This window comes from Scyliorhinus torazame, chromosome 29, assembly GCF_047496885.1.
Source record: "Scyliorhinus torazame isolate Kashiwa2021f chromosome 29, sScyTor2.1, whole genome shotgun sequence".
Classification (NCBI taxonomy): Eukaryota; Metazoa; Chordata; class Chondrichthyes; order Carcharhiniformes; family Scyliorhinidae; genus Scyliorhinus; species Scyliorhinus torazame.
Window position 1 is genome coordinate 36601777 of NC_092735.1, and position 22279 is coordinate 36624055.

At 58.7% G+C, this 22279-nt stretch overlaps 1 protein-coding gene across 5 annotated transcripts in view; it reads right to left on the reverse strand.

Annotated features, from left to right (window-relative positions):
• Positions 1–10129, reverse strand: part of LOC140404059 (trinucleotide repeat-containing gene 6B protein-like) — a 235842-nt gene extending 225713 nt beyond the window's left edge. For 3 of the 5 annotated variants that reach the window (XM_072492419.1, XM_072492416.1, XM_072492415.1), the window contains exon 1: positions 9946–10128. The gene's annotated coding sequence lies outside the window, so the exon portion shown is untranslated. Of the gene's footprint in view, positions 1–9945 lie in introns of all 5 variants that reach the window. The other 2 variants (XM_072492420.1, XM_072492421.1) reach the window with 2 other exon arrangements.
• Between the last annotated feature and the right edge of the window lie 12150 nt (positions 10130–22279).

Sequence of the window (22279 nt, forward strand, 5' to 3'; positions counted from 1 at the left end):
GCAGCCCAGATCATTGTGTGGAGTTTGCATTCTCCCCGTGTCTGCGTGGGTCCCAGCCCCACAACCCAAAGATGTGCAGGGTAAGTGAAATGGCCACGCTTAATTGTCCCTTAATTGTAAAAAAATGAAATGAAATGAAAAATGAAATGAAAATCGCTTATTGTCACAAGTAGGCTTCAAATGAAGTTACTGTGAAAAGCCCCTAGTCGCCACATTCCGACGCGTGTTCGGGAGGCTGGTGCGGGGATAAAATAATTGGGTACTCTAAGTTTATTTTTTAAAACATATATTCCCTCTCTAAACCTTCCTGCATCTCTACCTCTCTCCCCTCTTTGAAGACTCTCCTTAGAATGTATTTCCTAATATTGACTTCTTTAGCTTGATTAATTTTTCTGGTGAGTCCACTTGTGTGCAACACCTTGGTGTGTTTCCTTTGATACTGCAATATAAATGCAAGTTTGTTATTGGTAATAAATGGGAGAATACATTCCACTCCTGCAGGCATATAAATTTGTCCCTCAACTCTGCAAAACTTGTTATTTGTGGAGAATTATAAGAAAAAGTTTGACCAGCAACAGAGTAGCGAGAAACTCAAAGGAGTTAGTAAATCTGGTAATGTGAAAGAGCAGGATTTATGTAAAAAGTTGAAAGAGGGCAGCACGGTGGCACAGTGGGTTAGCACTGCAGCCTCATGGCGCCGAAGTCCCAGGTTCGATCCCAGCTCGAGGTCACTGTCCGTGTGGAGTTTGCACATTCTCCCCGTGTTTGCGTGGATTTCACCCCCACAACCCAAAAAGATGTGCAGGGGAGGTGGATTGGCCACGCTAAATTGCCCTTAATTGGAAAAAAATTAATTAGTTATTCTAAATTTACATTTTTAAAAAGTTGAACATAGAACATAGAACATAGAACACACAGTGCAGAAGGAGGCCATTCGGCCCATCGAGTCTGCACCGACCCACATTAAACCCTCACTTCCACCCTATCCCTGTAACCCAATAACCCCTCCTAACCTTTTTGGAGACTAAGGGCAATTTATCATGGCCAATCCACCTAACCTACACGTCTTTGGACTGTGGGAGGAAACCGGAGCACCCGGAGGAAACCCACACAGACACGGGGAGAACGTGCAGACTCCTCACAGACAGTGGCCCAGTGGGGAATCGAACCTGGGACCCTGGCACTGTGAAGCCACAGTGCTATCCACTTGTGCTACCATGCTGCCGAACAGAGGTGACACTACCACAGGAGGGCATTACACCAACCCATATATAAGGACACAGCCCACATGATCTTTCTCTTAACACGACAGGGAGAACGTGACTCCACACAGACAGTGACCCAGCCGGGAATCGAACCTGGGACCCTGGCGCTGTGAAGCCACAGTGCTATCCACTTATGCTACCGTGCTGCCCACTTTTTAAAAGTTGAAAGGACCAATGCATCTTTGTAGATAATCTTTGTAGGCCCCTTAGAATGAAAGAGTCCACAAGGAAAGGGAAGGCTCATCTCCTGATTTCACGCTGCACCTTTGAATTTCAAATTTCTACCGAGGACCATTTAAGACTGACCGGTTACTCGGACATGTGTTCTATACAAGAAACCATATTTTTCTTTTATTAATTATATTCGCAGTTATTTTTTTTCCAATAAAGACAGGAATCAATGGTATGGAGTCCCATGCATCTGAATATTTAACATACTTCTACCCAAATTGTAAACATGCTTAAACACAATTAGTTAGGTACATTTACCAGGCCACAAGTAGCTGCCATTTCCATAGTAACCGAGGGACCTGACAAAAAGTAGATTTCAGCTAATTGCTGGAACTTGCAAGTATCATCATAGGCTTAGAAAGCACTTGCACTTTTGGGATGTCCCAAAGCGCTGCATTACCATTGAGCACTTTTTGAAGTGTAATCACCATTGTAATGCAGAGAAACTCAGCAAAAACTTCACATAGGATTACGTAGAACATACGGAACAGAAACATGCTGTTTAGCCCAACCAATCCACACTGGCATTTATGCTCCACTTGAGCCTCCTCCAATCTTTTCTCATCTAAATCTATCATTGTAACTATCTATTCTTCTCCTTCATCTGTACTATTTACTTCAATAGGGGGAGGTGGTGCCGTAGTGGTATGGTACCTGGATTGGTAATCCAGACCACCAGGATAATGCTCTGGGGACATGGGTTTCAATCCCACCACACGTGGACGATAAAAGTGGAGTGGAGTACAAGAACAACATGGAATTAAAAATCTAATGATGACCATAAACCATCGTCGGTTGCTGTAAAAACCCATCTGGTTCACTTTAGGGAAGGAGATCTGTCAGCCTTACCTGGTCTGGCCTACACATGACTCCAGGCCCACAGCAAAGTGGTTGACTGTTAACTGTCCTCTGAAATGGTATTCAGTTCAACAACAATAAGGATGCACAACAAATGTTGGTCTTGCCAAAAGCAATTCTCTGCTGTAGCAAATTTTACTTTCTCGCCACCCTCTGGGTGAAGAAGTTTCTTCCGAATTCCCTATTGAAATGATGCCCATCTTATATAGATGCCCTCGAGTTATGCTTATCCAACAAGAGGAAACATTCTCTCCGTATCCATTCTATCAAAATCTATAATTCAAGCACAGACATTTCAATCTGCCAAAAATAGCAACAAGATATACAACCAGATAAACTGTTTTAGTGGACTTGGGTGCTATTACACGCCTGCTCTGCTTCAAAATCCGTAGTTCTAAAGAGATCCTGAACATCAATGCAGGAGGACTTATCTAAAAGACAACACCTCTGATACTGCAGCAATCCCTCAGTTTTACACTTTGTGTCATCCTAGATTATGTGCCCAAGCTTCGAGGGTAGGGCGATTCACAACCTGCTGACTCAGAGGTGACAGTGAACCCCAGTGAGCCAAGGTCAGTGTCCCAAAAGCTTTCATCAACATTCCAAGAAAATGCAGTTAAAAGTTTAAATACTTGTTTCATGGGCTTTCCTTTTAGTAAAAAAATTAATCCCTCTGACAGACAGAACTGAAATGAACAGCTGCGTAATCTCAGCTACTTTTAAGACGTGCAACGCCATCATCGGGATTAATTCTGCAGTTTATCCTTTCAACCAAATAGTCTAAATGGTGGAATTTGTACAAATCGCTGTACCTCTGCCTCCTTCCCAACCCGCGTAAGATTGAAAATACAAATGTTTGATGTATGGAAGCAGGCGGTGTCCAGTGGCACCCTTGAGACCTTCCGTGCCCATTTTGCATCGCCGGGGCTGGGGTGCCTTACTGACTCTGTTAATCATATTTTGGTTTGATGTTTTAAGACGCATTTGTGATTCGCTTTTTGTTTTAAGCTTCCCTTTAAGGGATTGTCCCTTTAATTTGCCCCTCAGCTTCATTCCATTTAGTTTACTTGGTTATTTATGTTAATCAAAATAGTTGGAAGCACATAGAACACAAGGTCAACTCATTTCTTGCGGCGTGAAAAAACAGCATAAACAAGACGCACCAGTAAGGGACTTGGTTATGCAGCCACCCATCTCCAGCGGATGGGGGCAGGGGGGTGTCTCTTGAGGGGTTGGGCAGCGGCTGAGGAGCGAGAGGGTCTGGCAATGGGCAGAAGCGTAGAGTGGCAGACAGGGGCGTGGGAGTGCCGCGCAGGAAGCATGGAGGAGGAGCAGAGGGCCATGGGAGAGGGCGGCAGAGGGCGGGGGAGGGGGCGGCAGAGGGCGGGGGAGGGGGCGGCAGAGGGCGGGGGAGGGGGCGGCAGAGGGCGGGGGAGGGGGGCGGCAGAGGGCGGGGGAGGGGGCGGCAGAGGGGCGGGGGGCGGCAGAGGGCGGGGGAGGGGGGCGGCAGAGGGCGGGGGGAGGGGGCGGCAGAGGGCGGGGGAGGGGGGCGGCAGAGGGCGGGGGGAGGGGGCGGCTGAGGGCGGGGGAGGGGGCGGCAGAGGGCGGGGGAGGGGGCGGCAGAGGGCGGGGGGAGGGGGCGGCAGAGGGCGGGGGAGGGGGCGGCAGAGGGCGGGGAGGGGGCGGCAGAGGGCGGGGAAGGGGGCGGCAGAGGGCGGGAAGGGGGCGGCAGAGGGCGGGAAGGGGGCGGCAGAGGGCGGGAAGGGGGCGGCAGAGGGCGGGAAGGGGGCGCAGAGGGCGGGAAGGGGGCGGCAGAGGGCGGGAAGGGGGCGGCAGAGGGCGGGAAGGGGGCGGCAGAGGGCGGGAAGGGGGGCGGCAGAGGGCGGGAAGGGGGCGGCAGAGGGCGGGGAAGGGGGCGGCAGAGGGCGGGAAGGGGGCGGCAGAGGGCGGGAAGGGGGCGGCAGAGGGCGGGAAGGGGGCGGCAGAGGGGCGGGAAGGGGGCGGCAGAGGGCGGGAAGGGGGCGGCAGAGGGCGGGAAGGGGGCGGCAGAGGGCGGGAAGGGGGCGGCAGAGGGGGGGAAGGGGGCGGGCAGAGGGGGGGAAGGGGGGCGGCAGAGGGGGGGGAAGGGGGCGGGCAGAGGGGGGGAAGGGGGCGGCAGAGGGGGGGAAGGGGGGCGGCAGAGGGGGGGGAAGGGGGCGGCAGAGGGGGGGAAGGGGGCGGCAGAGGGGGGAAGGGGGCGGCAGAGGGGGGAAGGGGGCGGCAGAGGGGGGGAAGGGGGCGGCAGAGGGGGGGAAGGGGGCGGCAGAGGGGGGGAAGGGGGGCGGCAGAGGGGGGGAAGGGGGCGGCAGAGGGGGGAAGGGGGCGGCAGAGGGGAAGGGGGCGGCAGAGGGGGAAGGGGGCGGCAGAGGGGGGGAAGGGGGCGGCAGAGGGGGGAAGGGGGCGGCAGAGGGGGGGAAGGGGGCGGCAGAGGGGGGAAGGGGGCGGCAGAGGGGGAAGGGGGCGGCAGAGGGGGGAAGGGGGCGGCAGAGGGGGGGAAGGGGGCGGCAGAGGGGGGGAAGGGGGCGGCAGAGGGGGGAAGGGGGCGGCAGAGGGGGGAAGGGGGCGGCAGAGGGGGGGAAGGGGGGCGGCAGAGGGGGGGAAGGGGGCGGCAGAGGGGGGAAGGGGGCGGCAGAGGGGGGAAGGGGGCGGCAGAGGGGGGAAGGGGGCGGCAGAGGGGGGAAGGGGGCGGCAGAGGGGGGAAGGGGGCGGCAGAGGGTGGGAAGGGGGCGGCAGAGGGGGGGAAGGGGGCGGCAGAGGGGGGGAAGGGGGGCGGGCAGAGGGCAGGGAAGGGGGGCGGCAGAGGGCGGGAAGGGGGGCGGCAGAGGGCGGGAAGGGGGCGGCAGAGGGCGGGAAGGGGGCGGCAGAGGGCGGGAAGGGGGCGGCAGAGGGCGGGGAAGGGGGCGGCAGAGGGGGGGAAGGGGGCGGCAAGAGGGGGGGGAAGGGGGCGGCAGAGGGGGGGAAGGGGGCGGCAGAGGGGGGGGAAGGGGGCGGCAGAGGGGGGGAAGGGGGCGGCAGAGGGGGGGAAGGGGGGCGGCAGAGGGGGGGGAAGGGGGCGGCAGAGGGGGGGGAAGGGGGCGGCAGAGGGGGGGAAGGGGGCGGCAGAGGGGGGGAAGGGGGCGGCAGAGGGGGGGAAGGGGGCGGCAGAGGGGGGGAAGGGGGCGGCAGAGGGGGGGAAGGGGCGGCAGAGGGGGGGAAGGGGGCGGCAGAGGGGGGGGAAGGGGGCGGCAGAGGGGGGGGAAGGGGGCGGCAGAGGGGGGGAAGGGGGCGGCAGAGGGGGGAAGGGGGCGGCAGAGGGGGGAAGGGGGCGGCAGAGGGGGGGAAGGGGGCGGCAGAGGGGGGAAGGGGGGCGGCAGAGGGGGGAAGGGGGCGGCAGAGGGGGGAAGGGGGGAGGGGGAAGGGGCGAGAGGGGGGAAGGGGGCGGCAGAGGGGGGAAGGGGGGCGGCAGAGGGGGGAAGGGGGCGGCAGAGGGGGAAGGGGGCGGCAGAGGGGGGGAAGGGGGGCGGCAGAGGGGGGAAGGGGGCGGCAGAGGAGAGGGGGGAAGGGGGCGGCAGAGGGGGGAAGGGGGCGGCAGAGGGGGGAAGGGGGCGGCAGAGGGGGGAAGGGGGCGGCAGAGGGGGGAAGGGGGCGGCAGAGGGGGGAAGGGGGCGGCAGAGGGGGGAAGGGGGCGGCAGAGGGGGGAAGGGGGCGGCAGAGGGGGGAAGGGGGCGGCAGAGGGGGGAAGGGGGCGGCAGAGGGGGGAAGGGGGCGGCAGAGGGGGGAAGGGGGCGGCAGAGGGGGGAAGGGGGCGGCAGAGGGGGGGAAGGGGGCGGCAGAGGGGGGAAGGGGGCGGCAGAGGGGGGGAAGGGGGCGGCAGAGGGGGGAAGGGGGCGGCAGAGGGGGGAAGGGGGCGGCAGAGGGGGGAAGGGGGCGGCAGAGGGGGGAAGGGGGCGGCAGAGGGGGGAAGGGGGCGGCAGAGGGGGGAAGGGGGCGGCAGAGGGGGGAAGGGGGCGGCAGAGGGGGGGAAGGGGGCGGCAGAGGGGGGAAGGGGGCGGCAGAGGGGGGAAGGGGGCGGCAGAGGGGGGAAGGGGGCGGCAGAGGGGGGAAGGGGGCGGCAGAGGGGGGAAGGGGGCGGCAGAGGGGGGAAGGGGGCGGCAGAGGGGGGAAGGGGGCGGCAGAGGGGGGAAGGGGGCGGCAGAGGGGGGAAGGGGGCGGCAGAGGGGGGAAGGGGGCGGCAGAGGGGGGAAGGGGGCGGCAGAGGGGGGAAGGGGGCGGCAGAGGGGGGAAGGGGGCGGCAGAGGGGGGAAGGGGGCGGCAGAGGGGGGAAGGGGGCGGCAGAGGGGGGAAGGGGGCGGCAGAGGGGGGAAGGGGGCGGCAGAGGGGGGAAGGGGGCGGCAGAGGGGGGAAGGGGGCGGCAGAGGCGGGAAGGGGGCGGCAGAGGCGGGAAGGGGGCGGCAGAGGCGGGAAGGGGGCGGCAGAGGCGGGAGGGGGTGGCAAGGGGAGGGGTTGCAGTGGGGGGTGGGGGTGGCAGAGGGGGGGTGGGGGTGGCAGAGGGGGGTGGGGGTGGCAGAGGGGGGTGGGGGTGGCAGTTGGAGATGGGGTGCAGTGTGTGGGTGGCAGAGGGGGGATTACAGAGGGGGGAATTGGTATGGTAGTTGGGGGTGGCAGTGGCAGTGTGGGTGGCAGAGGGGGGGTGGCAGAGGGGGGAATGGGGGTGGCAGTTGGGGGGGCAGAGGTAGAGTGGCAGAGGGGGGAATGGGGGTGGCAGTGTGGGGGTGAAGGGGGTGGCGGAGGGGGAAGGGGATGGCATAGGGGGAAGGATTGGCAGGGAGAGTAGGGGGCGGAAGGGGGTGGCAGAGGTGAAGAGGACAGCAGGGGGAAGGGGCTAGCGGGGGGTAAGGGAGTGGCAGGGGAGAGGGGATGGCAGAGTGGGTGGCAGAGGGGGAGTGGGGGTGGCAGTTGAGGGGTGGGGGTGGCAGTTGGGGGGGTGAGGGTGGCAGAGAGAGAGTGGATGTGCCATTGGGGTGGCAGAGGGGGGGAGAGGGGAAAATGGTGTGGCAGTTGGGGGAATGGGGTGGCAGAGGGAGTGGGGTGGCAGAGGGAGGGTGGGGGTGGCAGTGGGAGGGATTAGGTGGCAGTTGTGGGCTGGGCATGGCAGAGGGGGGTGGCAGGTGGGGGTGGCAGAGGGGGTGGGGTGGCAGTTGGGGGGACGGGTGGCAGTGTGGGGGTGGCAGGGGGTGGGAGTGTGAGGGTGGCAGAGGGGGTGGTGGTGAGAGGGTGGTGGGGTGACAGAGGGTGGGTGTGGTGGCAGCGTGGGGATGGCAGTGGGGTGGCAGAGGGGGAGGGGGTGGCAGAGGGGGAGGGGGTGGCAGTGGGGGGGTGGGGGTGGCAGAGGGTGTGGGGGTGGCAGAGGGTGTGGGGGTGGCAGAGGGGGGTGGGGGTGGCAGAGGGGGTGGGGGTGGCAGAGGGGGTGGGGGTGGCAGAGGGGGTGGGGGTGGCAGAGGGGGTGAGGGTGGCAGGAGGGGGTGGGGGTGGCAGAGGGGGGTGGGGGTGGCAGAGGGTGTGGGGGTGGCAGAGGGTGTGGGGGTGGCAGAGGGGGGTGGGGGTGGCAGAGGGGGGTGGGGGTGGCAGAGGGGGTGGGGGTGGCAGAGGGGGTGGGGGTGGCAGAGGGGGGTGGGGGTGGCAGAGGGGGGTGGGGGTGGCAGAGGGGGGTGGGGGGTGGCAGAGGGGGGTGGGGGGCAGTGTGTGGGTGGCAGAGGTGGGTAGGGGTGGCAGTGTGGGAGTGGCAGGGGGTGGGAGTTGGGGGCGGGGGTGGCAGGGGGTGGGGGGTGGCAGAGGGAGGTGGGGGGAGAGGGGAGGTGGGGGGGAGAGGGGAGGTGGGGGGAGAGGGGAGGTGGGGGGGGAGAGGGGAGGTGGGGGGGGAGAGGGGAGGTGGGGGGGGGAGAGGGGAGGTGGGGGGGGAGAGGGGAGGTGGGGGGGGAGGGGAGGTGGGGGGGAGAGGTGGGGGGAGTGGCAGGGGGTGTGGGGGTGGCAGAGGGGGGTGGAAATGGCAGAGGGGGTGGGAGTGGCAGTGTGGGGATGGCAGTGGGGGGCAGGTATGGCAGTTGGGGGGGCAGAGGGGTGGTGGGGTTGGCAGTGGGGGTGTGGGGGTGGCAGTGTGGGGATGGCAGTGGGGGGGTGGCAGTGGGGGAGGCGGTGGGGGTGACAGTTGGGGGGGTGGCAGTGGGGGTGGGGTGGCAGTGGGGGGGTGGGGGTGGCAGTGGAGGGGCGGGGGGCAGGGGTGTGACAGTTGGGGTGGGATGGCAGTGGGGGGGGTGGGGGTGGCAGTGGGGGGGGGCGGTGGTGGTGACAGTTGGGGGGGTGGCAGTGGGGGGGGCGGTGGGGGTGACAGTTGGGGGGGTGGCAGTGGGGGTGGGGTGGCAGTGGGGGGGTGGGGGTGGCAGTGGAGGGGCGGGGGCAGGGGTGTGACAGTTGGGGTGGGGGGTGGGGGTGGCAGTGGGGGGGGGCGGTGGTGGTGACAGTTGGGGGGGTGGCAGTGGGGGGGGGCGTGGGGGTGACAGTTGGGGGGGTGGCAGTGGGGGGGGCGGGGGGGGGTGACAGTTGGGGGGGTGGCAGTGGGGGGGCGGGGGGGGTGACAGTTGGGGGGGGTGGCAGTGGGGGGGGGGCGGGGGGGGTGACAGTTGGGGGGGTGGCAGTGGGGGGGGGGCGGGGGGGTGACAGTTGGGGGGTGGCAGTGGGGGGGGTGGCAGTGGGGGGGGCGGGGGGGGGGGTGGCAGTGGGGGGGGCGGGGGGGTGACAGTTGGGGGGTGGCAGTGGGGGTGACAGTTGGGGGGGTGGCAGTTGGGGGGGTGGCAGTGGGGGGGGCGGGGGGGTGACAGTTGGGGGGGTGGCAGTGGGGGGGGCGGGGGGGGTGGCAGTGGGGGGGGGCGGGGGGTGACAGTTGGGGGGGTGGCAGTGGGGGGGGGCGGGGGGGTGACAGTTGGGGGGGTGGCAGTGGGGGGGGCGGGGGGGTGACAGTTGGGGGGTGGCAGTGGGGGGGGTGGCAGTGGGGGTGACAGTTGGGGGGGTGGCAGTGGGGGTGACAGTTGGGGGGGTGGCAGTTGGGGGGGGTGGCAGTGGGGGGGGCGGGGGGGGTGACAGTTGGGGGGTGGCAGTGGGGGTGACAGTTGGGGGGGGTGGCAGTTGGGGGGGTGGCAGTGGGGGGGGCGGGGGGGGTGACAGTTGGGGGGGGGCGGGGGGGGTGACAGTTGGGGGGGTGGCAGTGGGGGGGGGGCGGGGGGGTGGCAGTGGGGGGGGGCGGGGGGGTGACAGTGGGGGGGGGCGGGGGGGTGACAGTTGGGGGGGTGGCAGTGGGGGGGGCGGGGGGGGGGCAGTGGGGGGGGGGGGCGGGGGGTGACAGTTGGGGGGGTGGCAGTGGGGGGGGCGGGGGGGGGCAGTGGGGGGGGGCGGGGGGTGACAGTTGGGGGGGTGGCAGTGGGGGGGGCGGGGGGGGGCAGTGGGGGGGGGGGGGCGGGGGGTGACAGTTGGGGGGGAGGGGGGCTCCAACTCTTCACAAACAAACTGCCCTCAGCCTCACCGCGGCTCCCGCAGAATCTTCTGGAACTCTGTCCGCCGCCGCGCTCCCGGTTATCCCATTGACTCCGGGGGCCTCCGATCCCGCTGTTTCTCCTCAGGAATCCTCTCTCCTCAGTCGGCAGCACGGGCGCGGGGAAGGAATGGGCCGGAAAACTTTCCGGCCGCGCATCACAACAACAACAACACAAACTCCTGCAGCCGGCGCGGCGCCGCCCCCTCTGCCCGCTCGGAACCCTGCTATTGGTCGTCACCCGCCCGGCCGCACCCCTACTCAGCAGCCGATTGGTCGGGCTGACGTCCATCAGCGGGGTTATGCCACGCCACTGGCTGTCCGCCGTGTCCGTCAGCGGGGCCCGCACCCCACCCCCCCCGCCCCACGCTATTGGCTGAAATGGGTGTCACTCATCTCCAATCCCCCGCCTTCCCACCTGACCTCATTGCAGCCTCGACGTCCGATTGTTGAAGGTCGCCGTCAATCATTGCGTAACGTCCCGCCCATCCTGCCCCGTTCCCACTCCCACCCCCCCCCCCGCGGAGGCAGGCGCCTTGCGCATGCGTGGAGAACTGCGGTTCCCATTGGTCAGCCCTTTCCATTACCTCATCCCAAAGGGAGCGTTTGATAGGTTTATATGACTGTCAATCAGGGCTGTCGACCAGCCCACCCCACCCCGTCGAGTCCATTGGCTCCCTGGCCCGGGCCACGTTAGCGATTGGTGGACGGAGGTGTCAATCAATGGAGGATCCGCCCCCTCCCCCTGTGGGCCTTGCCAGGACCATAAAGTGGTTATTTTCCCAGTTTCTCATTCGAGGGAGGGGAAAGTGCAGCAGGGCAGCCCAGTAGAGGGCAGTGGATAATAAAGTTTACATAGAACATTCCCATCTATAAGAACTTTTACTTGAGGAGGTTTGGGTTTGGGGAGGGGTTCGTTAGTTGGGTTAGGCTGCTTTACGAAGCCCCGGCGGCGAGTGTGGCCACGAATCGGAGGAGGTCGGAATACTTTCGGCTGTACCGGGGGACGAGGCAGGGGTGCCCCCTATCCCCCTTGCTATTTGCATTGGCAATTGAGCCTTTGGCTATGGCTCTAAGGGAGTCCAGGAACTGGAGGGGGCTGGTCCAGGGGGGGGCGGGGGGGGGAGGAACACCGGGTTTCGTTGTATGCCGATGACCGAATAAGATCCCAAGGGGAAAAAGGGTGTTTCTGGAGCGGAGTAGGGACGGGGGGGGGGTTAGCGTTACCTAATCTGTGTGGGTATTACTGGGCCGCCAATGTGGTGATGATAAGCAAGTGGGTAATGGAGGGGGAGGGGGCGGCGTGGAAGAGGCTGGAGATGGCGTCCTGTGTGGGCACGAGCCTGAGGGCGCTGGTGACGGCACAGCTGCCGCTCCCGCCGACTAGGTACACCACGAGTCCGGTGGTGGCGACTTTGAAAATTTGGGGGCAGTGGAGGCGCCACAGGGGTGAGGTAGAGGCTTCGGTTTGGTCCCCGATCCGAGAAAACCATCGGTTCGTCCCGGGGAGAATGGATGGAGGGTTCCTGAACTGGCACAGGGCAGGAATTAGAAGGATGGGGGACCTGTTTTTAGATGGGACGTTTGCGAGCCTTGGGGCGCTGGAGGAAAAATTCGGGCTTCCCCCCCTGGAAATGCCTTCAGGTACACGCAGGTAAGGGCGTTTGTAAGATGGCAGGTGAGGGAGTTCCCGCTGCTTCCAGCACTCAGGATCCAGGATAGTGTGCTCTCGGGGGTGTGGGTTGGAGAGGGCAGGGTCTCGGCGATCTACCAGGAGATGCAGGAGGAGGAGGAGACCTCGGTGGAGGAGCTAAAGGGTAAATGGAGGAGGACCTTGGGGAGGAGATAGACGAGGGTGTGTGGGCAGACGCCCTGGGTAGGGTTAATTCTTCCTCTTGTGCCAGGCTTAGCCTGATACAATTTTAGGTTCTTTTCACAGCACATATGACAGGGGCGAGGCTGAGCAGGTTCTATGGGGTGGAAGACAGGTGTGGGAGATGCTCAGGGAGCCCAGCAAATTATACCCATATGTTCTGGGCGTGCCCGGCGCTGGATGGGTTCTGGAGGGGTATTGCAAGGACAATGTCTAAGGTGGTGAACACCCAGGTTAAGCCGAGCTGGGGGTTAGCACTATTTGGGGTATCGGACGAGCCGGGAGTGCAGGAGGCGAAAGGGAACGGTACTCTGGCCTTTGCGTTCCTGGTAGCCTGGCGGAAGATTCTGCTACACTGGAATGATGCGAGGCCCCCCGAGCGTGGATGCCTGGATCAGCGACATGGCAGGGTTCATTAAATTGGAGAGGGTAAAATTTGCCTTGAGAGGGTCTGTGCAAGGGTTCTTCAGGCGGTGGCAACCGTTCCTAGACTTTCTAGCGGGGCGTTAGGAGTTGGTCAGCAGCAGCAACCCAGAGGGGGGGGGTGTACTTTGTGTTTTCTACTGTGTTTATTATTGCTTAATGGGGGGTTTGTATATTGGGGGAATTCGTGATGTAGGTGTAAAATGGTTATTTATGTGTTCTTTGTTTTTCTTTTTTCTATAAGGGGGGGGGATTTGTTGAAAATATGTAAAAATTATTTGAATAAAAATATTTCAATAAGGACTTTTACATAAATTGAACAATCACCTTAATGCACCTGAAAGGTTTTCAGATAAATGTATTGCGCCCCTGCTCAGTGAGCTGGGGAATGTCAATGCGGGACAAAGAACAAAGAAAAGTACAGCACAGGAACAGGCCCTTCGGCCCTCCAAGCCCGTGCCGACCATGCTGCCCGACTAAACTACAATCTTCTACACTTCCTGGGTCCGTATCCCTCTATTCCCATCCTATTCATGTATTTGTCAAGATGCCCCTTAAATGTCACTATCGTCCCTGCTTCCACCACCTCCTCCGGCAGCGAGTTCCAGGCACCCACTATCCTCGTACATCTACTCTAAACCTTGCCCCTCGCACCTTAAACCTATGCCCCCTAGTAATTGACCGCTCTACCCTGGGGAAAAGTCTCTGACTATCCACTCTGTCTATGCCCCACATAATTTTGTAGACTGAGGGAGGGAGGATTCATTTTGTTAAACATTCATGAAATGTTACGTCCTGGCAAAAGTCATTACTTTCAAAGCGCTGTAAATTAATAATCTTTATCTTTATTCATAGATCATAGAATTTACAGTGCAGAAGGAGGCCATTCGGCCCATCGAGTCTGCAACGGCTCTTGGAAAGAGCACCCTACTTAAGCCCACGTCTCCACCCAATCCCTGTAACCCCACCTCACCTTTTTTGTAAACTATGGGCAATATATCATGGCCAACTTTGGACTTTGTCACAAATAGGCTCACATTAACACTGCAATGAAGTTACTATAAAAATCCCCTCGTCGCCACATTCCGGTACAGGGAGGGAGAAATCAGAATGTCCAATCCACCTTACAAGCACGTCTTTCGGGACTTTGTGGGAGGCAACCCACGCAGAGAGAACGTGCAAACGCTGCACAGACAGTGACCCAAGCCGGGAATCGAACCCAGGACCCTGGCGCTGTGAAGCAGCCGTGCTACCCACTGTGCTGCCCTGCCACCCGGTTGGGAAACAGTGTGATAACAACCAGGTCGCCTGCCCTGGCAGTGCAGTATGACGGGTAGAATATTGACCAGGATGTTGTGGGAGGTCCGGGGGGGGGGGGGGGGGGGGGGCGGGGGCAGGGGGGATACTGGGAAGCTGAAATTGAAACGGAAAGGGCGGGAAATGCGGTGTCGGCAGAGAGGGAGGGAGACAAGGTTGACGCTTCAGGTCGTTAAGAATGCTAAGGCATAGGGGTAGGCCTGCTCCACCGTCTGCTGACACCATGATTGAACCTCCAGCTCAAGGTCCATCCACCGTGGGCGGCACACGGGCGCAGCGGTTAGCACTGCTGCCTCACGGTGTCAGGGACCCGGGTACGATCCCGGTCACCGTCCGTGTGGAGTTTGCACATTCTCCCCATGTCTGCGTGGGTCTCACCCCCATAACCCAAAGATGTGCAGGGTAGGTGGATTGGCCAAACTACATTGCCCCTTAATTATAATTTTTTTTAAAGTCAGTTCTTGACTCTCCAGCCAGGGAAAACAGTCTGTGATGGTGCGTCTCCTTTAAGGGGACGGGCTCGATGGCCATATGACCAGCTCTGGGTCAATCGTGTGAGAGCGTGCAAACCCCAGCCAATAGGGAGTTTGCATGGGGCCCTGGGTGCAGGACGCCGGGCAGTGTGGATCCCGGAGCCAAGGTGATTAGACCTGTTGTATCGTGTTCAGTGCCTGTTAACTAACTGCCTTCGCCTTTCCTCAATAAACCCCTTATTTACGACTGGAAGCCTCCAGTGTTGGTCTTGAGCCATCCCATCATCTGCCATGGCAAGTCTCCTCAGAATCACGTACAGCAAGAAGTCTCACAACACCAGGTTAAAGTCCAACAGGTTTGTTTCAAACACTAGCTTTCGGAGCACTGCTCCTTCCTCAGGTGAATGACGAGGTACCTCTTCATTCATCTGAGGAAGGAGCAGTGCTCCGAAAGCTAGTGTTTGAAACAAACCTGTTGGACTTTAACCTGGTGTTGTGAGACTTCTTACTGTGCTCACCCAGTCCAACGCCGGCACCTCCACATCAGAATCATGGATGCTTCAGTAACTCACCTCTCTTTCTTCAGAACTGTCATTGCCCTTTTATCAGAACTGGGTGAGCTGACTCCAGGGATTTGTCCTTCGATAAATAATGCCATGGGATTTCTTGCACTTTCAAGGGCAGGTAGTCCTCCAGTGGTGGTGGTTTAACAACTAGTCTGGATTACAGCGGCTCTGGTAGTACGATCCCTTCCTTGTGCACTGAAGTGTTAGCCTAATTCGTTCTCAAGCTTCTCCAGTGGAACACAAGCTGACAACTTTCTCAAACTTGTTTTCAACTCCCTCTCCACAGCCTCGCCCATCCCTACTCCCGTAAACTACCCCCCAAAACCTCTGCCCTCGATCGTTCCGACCCTGTGACCATTATCGGTTTCAATCACTGCGCCCTTGGTCGGTGTGCCTTCAGCTCCCTCAACCGTAAGAACCTGGGATTCGCTCCCTAAACCTCTCCACAACTGTATCTTTTCTTAGATGCTGCTTAAAACCCACCTCGATGAGCAACATTTTGACCCTCTACCATAATGCGTAGTTCAGTGTCAAATTTATTTTATAAGCTGCTAGGAAGCACTTTGGAATATTTTATTACATTAAAGGCACTTTGCTAACACAAGTCATTGTGGGTGTTCAGTGGTGAGAGTGCCAGCCGCTGAACTATGAGTGACAATTTATTTGATTAAATCGTGGGATGTGGGCATGGCTGGCGAGGCCAGTATTAATTGCCCATCCCTAATGGACGGCACAGCGGTTAGCACTGTTGCTTCACAGTGCCAGAGACCCGGGTTGGGTCACTGTCTGTGCGGAGCCTGCACGTTCTCCCCGTGTCTGCGTGGGTTTCCTCCGGGCGCTCCGGTTTCCTCCCACAAGTCCCGAAAGACATGCCTGTTAGGTAAATTGGACATTCTGAATTTTCCCTCTGTGCACCCGAACAGGCGCCGCAATGTGGCGACGAGGGGCTTTTCACAGTAGCTTCATTGCAGTGTTAATGTAAGCCTACTTGTGACAATAATAAAGATTATTATTATAACCGCCCTTGACAAGGTGGTGGCGAACCGCCTGTCTCGAACTGGCACAGTCGGTGTGGTGTAGGTATGCCCACAGTGCTGTTGGGGAGGGAAATTCAGGGTTTGCTTATAAAATAGCAGGCGATCATAGGAGAAGGAAAGAATGGTGTTTTATGGGTTCTGTGCCTGGAAGAATAAGAGGAGCAGAAGGAGATGCTACAATGAGTTTAGTTTTCGACACAGTGGGGATTCAGGGAGAAGAAAAGGAACGTATAAATGTGTCAACTCGTAGGAAGAACAGAGCCAAGAGCACGGAATAAAGGCCATAAACATCTTTTTTTTGAACCAACAATTTTACTGAGGTCTTTTTTTGGCATTGTAAACAGTTACAGCTAACAGAAATGTGCAAACATCAATATAAAACCAATACTTCAATCAAACCATACTGCACATGCCCGCTCCTCTCCCATAGGCACTACCCGCCTATTTATCCCTCCTACTCTACTCTAATCTCCTCCCTCTCCCCCCCCCCCCCCTCCCCTCAAGGCAAACTTAATTTCCATACCCAGAAAACTTGACATGTCCGAAAGCCATAGTTCGGTCTTCGGGGGTTTTGAGTCGCTCCATGCCAGCAGTATCCGCCGCCGGGCTGTTCGGGAAGCAAAGGCCAGAACATCTGCCTCTTTCTCCCCCTGGACTCCCTGGTCTTCCGAAACCCTGAAAATTGCCACCCCTGGACTAATCACCACCCTTGTTTTGAGCACCTGGGACATGACCCCCGCAAATCCCTCCCAGTACCACCTAAGCTTAGGACATGCCCAAAACATGTGAACGTGGTTCGCTGGTCCTCCCGCGCATCTAGCGCACTTGCCCTGTACCCCAAAGAATTTGCTCATCCGAGCTACCGTCATGTGGGCCCGGTGAACGACCTTAAATTGAATCAGGCCGAGCCTGGCACATGTTGCGGTTGAGATTACCCTACTCACAGCTTCCGCCCACAGCCCGTCCTCCATCTCCCCGCCAAACTCCTCCTCCCATTTGAGTTTCACTTCCTCCGTCTGGGACTCTTCCCCCTTCATGAGCACCTTATAGATCTCCGAGTCTCTACCCTCTCCTCCTTCTCCTCTAGAGACTATTCTGTCCTGGATCCCTATTGGCGGGAGGCGTGGGAAGGATGGGACCTGTCTGCGTACAAAGTCCCGCATCTGTAAGTACCTAAAGTAATTTCCCCTTACCAGCCCAAATTTCTCCTCCAAGCCCCTCAAACTCGCAAAGTTCCCCTCCAGGAACATATCGCCCACCCTCCCCACCCCCGCCCGCCGCCAGGTTCGAAACCCTCCATCCATGTTCCCAGGGGCGAATCGATGGTTATCACATATTGGAGCCCAGACAGACGCACCCACCTCCCCTACATGCCTCCTCCACTGGCCCCATATCCTCAGGGCCGCCCCCACTACCAGGTTGGTGGAGTACCTGGCCGGCTACAGCGGTAGGGGAGCCGTGACCAGGGCTGCCAAACTGGTGCCCCTGCACGAAGCCGCCTCCACTCGCTCCCAGATAGACCCCGTACCCACCATCCACTTCCTTATCGTGGCTATGTTAGCCGCCCAGTAGTAGCTGATCAGACTCGGCAATGCCAGTCCCCCCTCGCTGCGGCTCCTTTCAAGCATCGCTTTCCTCACCCGCGGGGATTTTCCCGCCCAGACAAAGCTCATGATGATTTTGCCAGTCCTTTTGAAGAAGGACCGTGGGATAAAGATCGGGAGGACTGGAAGATGAACAGGAATCTAGGGAGGATTGTCATCTTCACCGTCTGTACCCTCCCCGCCAGTGACAGCGGGAGTGCATCCCATCTCCGAAACTCCCTCTTCATTTTTTCCACCACTCTAGTCAAATTTTACTTATGTAACCTGCCCCAGTCTCGTGCCACCTGTATCCCCAAGTACCAGAAACTTTCCTCCACCAGCCTAAATGGCAGCTCCTTCAGTCTATTCTCCTGGCCCCTTGCCTGCACCACAAACATCTCACTCTTGGCCATATTTAATTTGTACCCTGAAAACCGGCCAAACTTCTTCAATGTTTCCAGTATATTTTCCATCCCAGCCAGTGGGTCCGACACGTACAGGAGCAGGTCGTCCGCATAGAGAGAGACCATATGCTCCACCCCCCCCCTAGTCATTCCCTTCCACCCCTTCGCAGCTCTCAACGCAATCGCCAACGGCTCTATGGCCAGCGCGAACAGCAACGGGGAGAGTGGGCACCCCTGTCTGGTCCCGCGGTGTAGTCTGAAATAATCTGACATTATCCTGTTCGTGCTAACGCTAGCTTTTGGGGCCTGGTACAATAGTCTGACCCAATTAACCAGTCCCTCCCCGAACCCAAACTGTCCAAGCACCTCCCACAAATAGCCCCACTCCACCCAGTCGAAGGCCTTCTCAGCGTCCATTGCCACCACTACCTCCACCTCCTTGCCCGTCGGGGGCATCATGATCACGTTAAGCAATCTTCTCAAGATAGCTGTCAGCTGCCTGCCTTTCACAAACCCGGTCTGATCGTCCCCAATCACCTCCGGTACGCAGTCCTCAATTCTAATCGCCAGGAGCTTGACATCTACATTGATCAGGGAGATTGGCCTGTATGACCCGCAGGATTCCGGGTCCTTGTCCCGCTTTAGTATCAGCGGGATGGTGCCTTGCGACATCGTCGGTGGCAGGGTCCCTCTGTCCCTTGACTCATTAAAAACCCTTGTCAGGACCGGTCCCACTATCTCCGAGAACTTCTTGTAAAACTCTACTGGGTATCCATCCGGTCCCGGGGCTTTCCCCGACTGCATGGCCTTTAGGCCCCCCAATACCTCCTCCGCTCTAATCGGGGCCCCCAGCCCGTCCACTAGTCCCTGCCTACTTTTGGGAAGGTTAGTCCATCCAGGAACCTTTTTATCTCCTCCGGCTCTTCCGGGGGTTCTGAAGTGTACAACTTACTATAGAAGTCCCAAAATATCTTATTCAGTCCAGCCGAGTCCTCCACTCTGCTCCCCTCCTCATCAACCACTCTACTTATTTCCCTGGCCACCTCCCTCTTCCTGAGTTGCTGCACTAGCAATCTGCTGGCCTTCTCCCCATGCTCATACACCACTCCCTCGCCTTCTTAAGTTGTTCCACGGCCCTACTCGTGGATAGCACCCCCAGTTCCGCCTGCAATCTCCGTCTCTCCCTGAGTGGGTCCTCCCCCGGGGACCCCTCATGCTCCTCGTCTATCTGGTGAATTTCCGTAACCAATCTGTCCATTTCTGCTCTGTCCGTCCTGACTCTGTGAGCCCGAATTGAGATCAGCTCCCCCCTCACTACTGCCTTCAGCGCCTCCCACAGGGTCGCTGCTGAAACCTCCCCTGTATCGTTCACCTGCAAGTAATTTTGCATACACTTCCGCAGTCTCTCACATATCCCCTCCTCCGACAACAGTCCTACGTCTAACCTCCATTGCTGGCGTTGGTAATTCGCCCCCCCCCCGACCTGCAGGTCCACCCAGTGCGGGGCATGGTCCGAGATAGTGATTGCCGAGTATTCCGTATTCTTTACCTCCCCTACACAGTCCCCTGCTCAAGATAAAAAAATCAATCCTAGAATATACTTTATGAACATACAGAGTAGCCCCTTCCCATCGGCTGTCTGGCTCTCCATGAGTCCACTGCCCCCATTTGCTCCATGAACCCTTTCAGCTCCCTTGCCATTGCTGGGAGTCTGCCCGTTCTGGGACATGACCGGTCCAGCCCCGGGTCAAGGACCGTATTAAAGTCGTCGTCCCCCCCCCATTATCAACTTACGTGAGTCTAGGTCCGGGATCTTCCCCAGCACTCTTTTGATAAAGTCAACGCCGTCCCAGTTTGGAGCATATATGTTCACCAGCACCACTCTTCTCCCCTCCAGCTTGCCCCTTACCATAAGAAATCTGCCCCCGCCATCTGCGATTACGCCCTCAGCCTCAAATTGAACCCGCTTATTGATCATAATTGCTACCCCCCTGGACTTAGAATCCAAGTCCGAGTGGAAGACCTGGCTGATCCAGCCCTTCCTTGGCCTAGTCTGGTCAGACACTTTCAGATGTGTCTCCTGCAACATAATTACATCCGCCTTGAGAGCCCGCAAATGCGCGAACACACGTGCCCTTTTAACTGGCCCATTTAGTCCCCTGACATTCCAGGTGATCAGCCTGGTTGAGGGCACAACCCCCCCCCCCCCCCCCAGCCAGTCAGCTATAACCTTTCTCGGGCCCGCCCCCGGTCCATGCACCGTGCCAGTCCTGGCTCGCCTCTTGGCCGCCTCCACCCCCGACCTCCTTTCCATTACCTACTTCATATCCCCCCCACGTCAGCAAAATACCTCCCCCCCCCCCACCCTCACTCCCTAGCAACATCTCCCGATAACCCCACCCCTGCCATGCACTGGCTGTATTAGGCCATAACATCATTAAAAGCAGACAGATTAATGGATATGAAGAGAAATTTGCAATACCGAAACTATACTCCTTTGAATACAGAAAGCTGAGGAGATTTAATAGATCATTTTCAAGCATTTGTATCTGTCGCCTTGTGATGAGGATCGATTATAAATGCTTGTGAATGGTCTGTTAATTCTCTTCAGCATTCTGCGCTCAAGTGAAAGTAGTTCCACTTTCTCAAATCTCTCTTCATAACCGTAAATCCTCTCCCACCATCAATATATCTTCAGAATTCTCACCCATGTTTTCAAATTGCTTCATAGTCTCAGCATCTCCCTATCTCTTTAATTCCCACCAGGCCTACAACCTTCTGAGATCTCTGCACTCCTTCAAATCTGGTCTCTATTGCATTCCCATTGGCGGCCATGCCTAACTCTGGAATTCCCGTCCTAAACCTCTCTGCCCCTCTCTCCTTTAAGACAGTCCTTAAACCCTACCTCTTTCGCTGAGCTCTTGGTCACCTGGTCTTAAGTTGGTGGTAATGAGCATTCTGCCAATTTCCAACTTCCATCGGGCTCATTTCACAAACCCGAAATTGAGAACAAAAGAACTGGGTAGGTCAGGATTTTTATCGCGTTGAATGTCGGGGCTCCGTAGCCTGTCAGCGGGATTACTTTCGGCTTCTCAGCTCCCGCAATGTTATTAGCCTGGAAGAAGTAACGCATGCGCTCCGAGCATTGGGCCTGGTCTTCTTCGTTAACGTCATAGGGTTCATGTTTAACGAAGGGAGGCATTTCTGCCTCTTATCGGAGAAGCTGCTCATTTTCGACTCCGAACGTTGCCCAGAGAAACTTGTTTTCACTCCTTGTCGCCAATGTAATAACTTCGCCAAGCCAGTGTGCCACCATCAAAGCCCTTTGCTGCAGAAACGATCAAGGCCTCTGCCGCAGATTGCATCACACAGACGTCCGAATCCAGGAACCCACGGAGATGCGGGTCCTGGTTGGATCAGCTCCCGACATGCATTTCCGATTGGGAGAGCAGCTGTCCGTTTAATAGGGAGATTCATATTCCCCGAAGCCCACAGGGAGATCTATTGATGATTCCCCGTGTCCTTTGGGGCCACGGGTTCATAATACTTCTCGTGGCGCCCTCTCCCATATCCGCGTCTCCCCTTGGTGTCCGCCCCCCCCCCCCCAGTAGATAATCTTCTCCTCACATCCCCGCTCCCACTCACCTCCCTCGTATGTCAGACTTTATCACCATCTGAGCCGGCAGGGATGCCACTTATGCTCACCCCAATAGTCCCATTGCAGGATAAACACGCGCGCAACCGGCGTGAGCGGGCACAGCCTGCCAGAGTCATGCCCGAGCTGAAAACACTAATGATGAGAGAACCCTGGCTGGTGAGGAGCAGGACCACACCTGTGTGGAGGGTGAGGTGGGGGCACCGGACAAGCATGAGAACCCTCAACATATTTAGCCTCACGAGAGTTAACTTTCTCCCATCAGTCTGCCCCTGTTATGCAGTAATGTCAACTTGCAGCCTTTGCTGGTCATAGAATCATAGAATTTACACTGCAGAAGAAGGCCATTCGGCCCATCGGGTCTGCACCAGCTCTTGGAAAGAGCACCCTACTTAAGCCCACACCTCCAGCCTAGCCCCGTAACCCCACCTAACCTTTTTTTGGACACTAAGGGCAATTTAGCATGGCCAATCCACCTAACCTGCACATCTCTGGACTGTGGGAGGAAACCGGAGCACCCGGAGGAAACCCACGCACACACGGGGAGAAGGTGCAGACTCCGCACAGACAGTGACCCAAACCAGGAATCGAACCTGGGACCCCAGCAATGTGAAGCAACAGTGCTAACCACTGTGCTACCGCGCCGCCCAATCATTCGACCGAAGTAAAAGAAATGGGTAATAAGGGAATCAAAAGGAAGTGTCCTTACATGAGGAAGAAAAGGAAGCCAGCGACATCTAGTGGGCACGGCTGAACCTCGGCACTATTGGAGATAAGTCACCATTGTAATAGTTTACTTGTATTAAAAATCACTTTGTTCACCTATACAGATCCTCAACTCTGTCATATCATGGCGCCAAGCTCTGCAAACCCCTTCGCAAACTGAGCGCTTCATCCCCGTGGAGTGTGAGAATGGCAGCTTCAAGTCACTCCTGCCTCCCACACTGATGAGGCAGTAAAACTGCACCGTTGCTGGCACAGCCCCCCCCCCAAT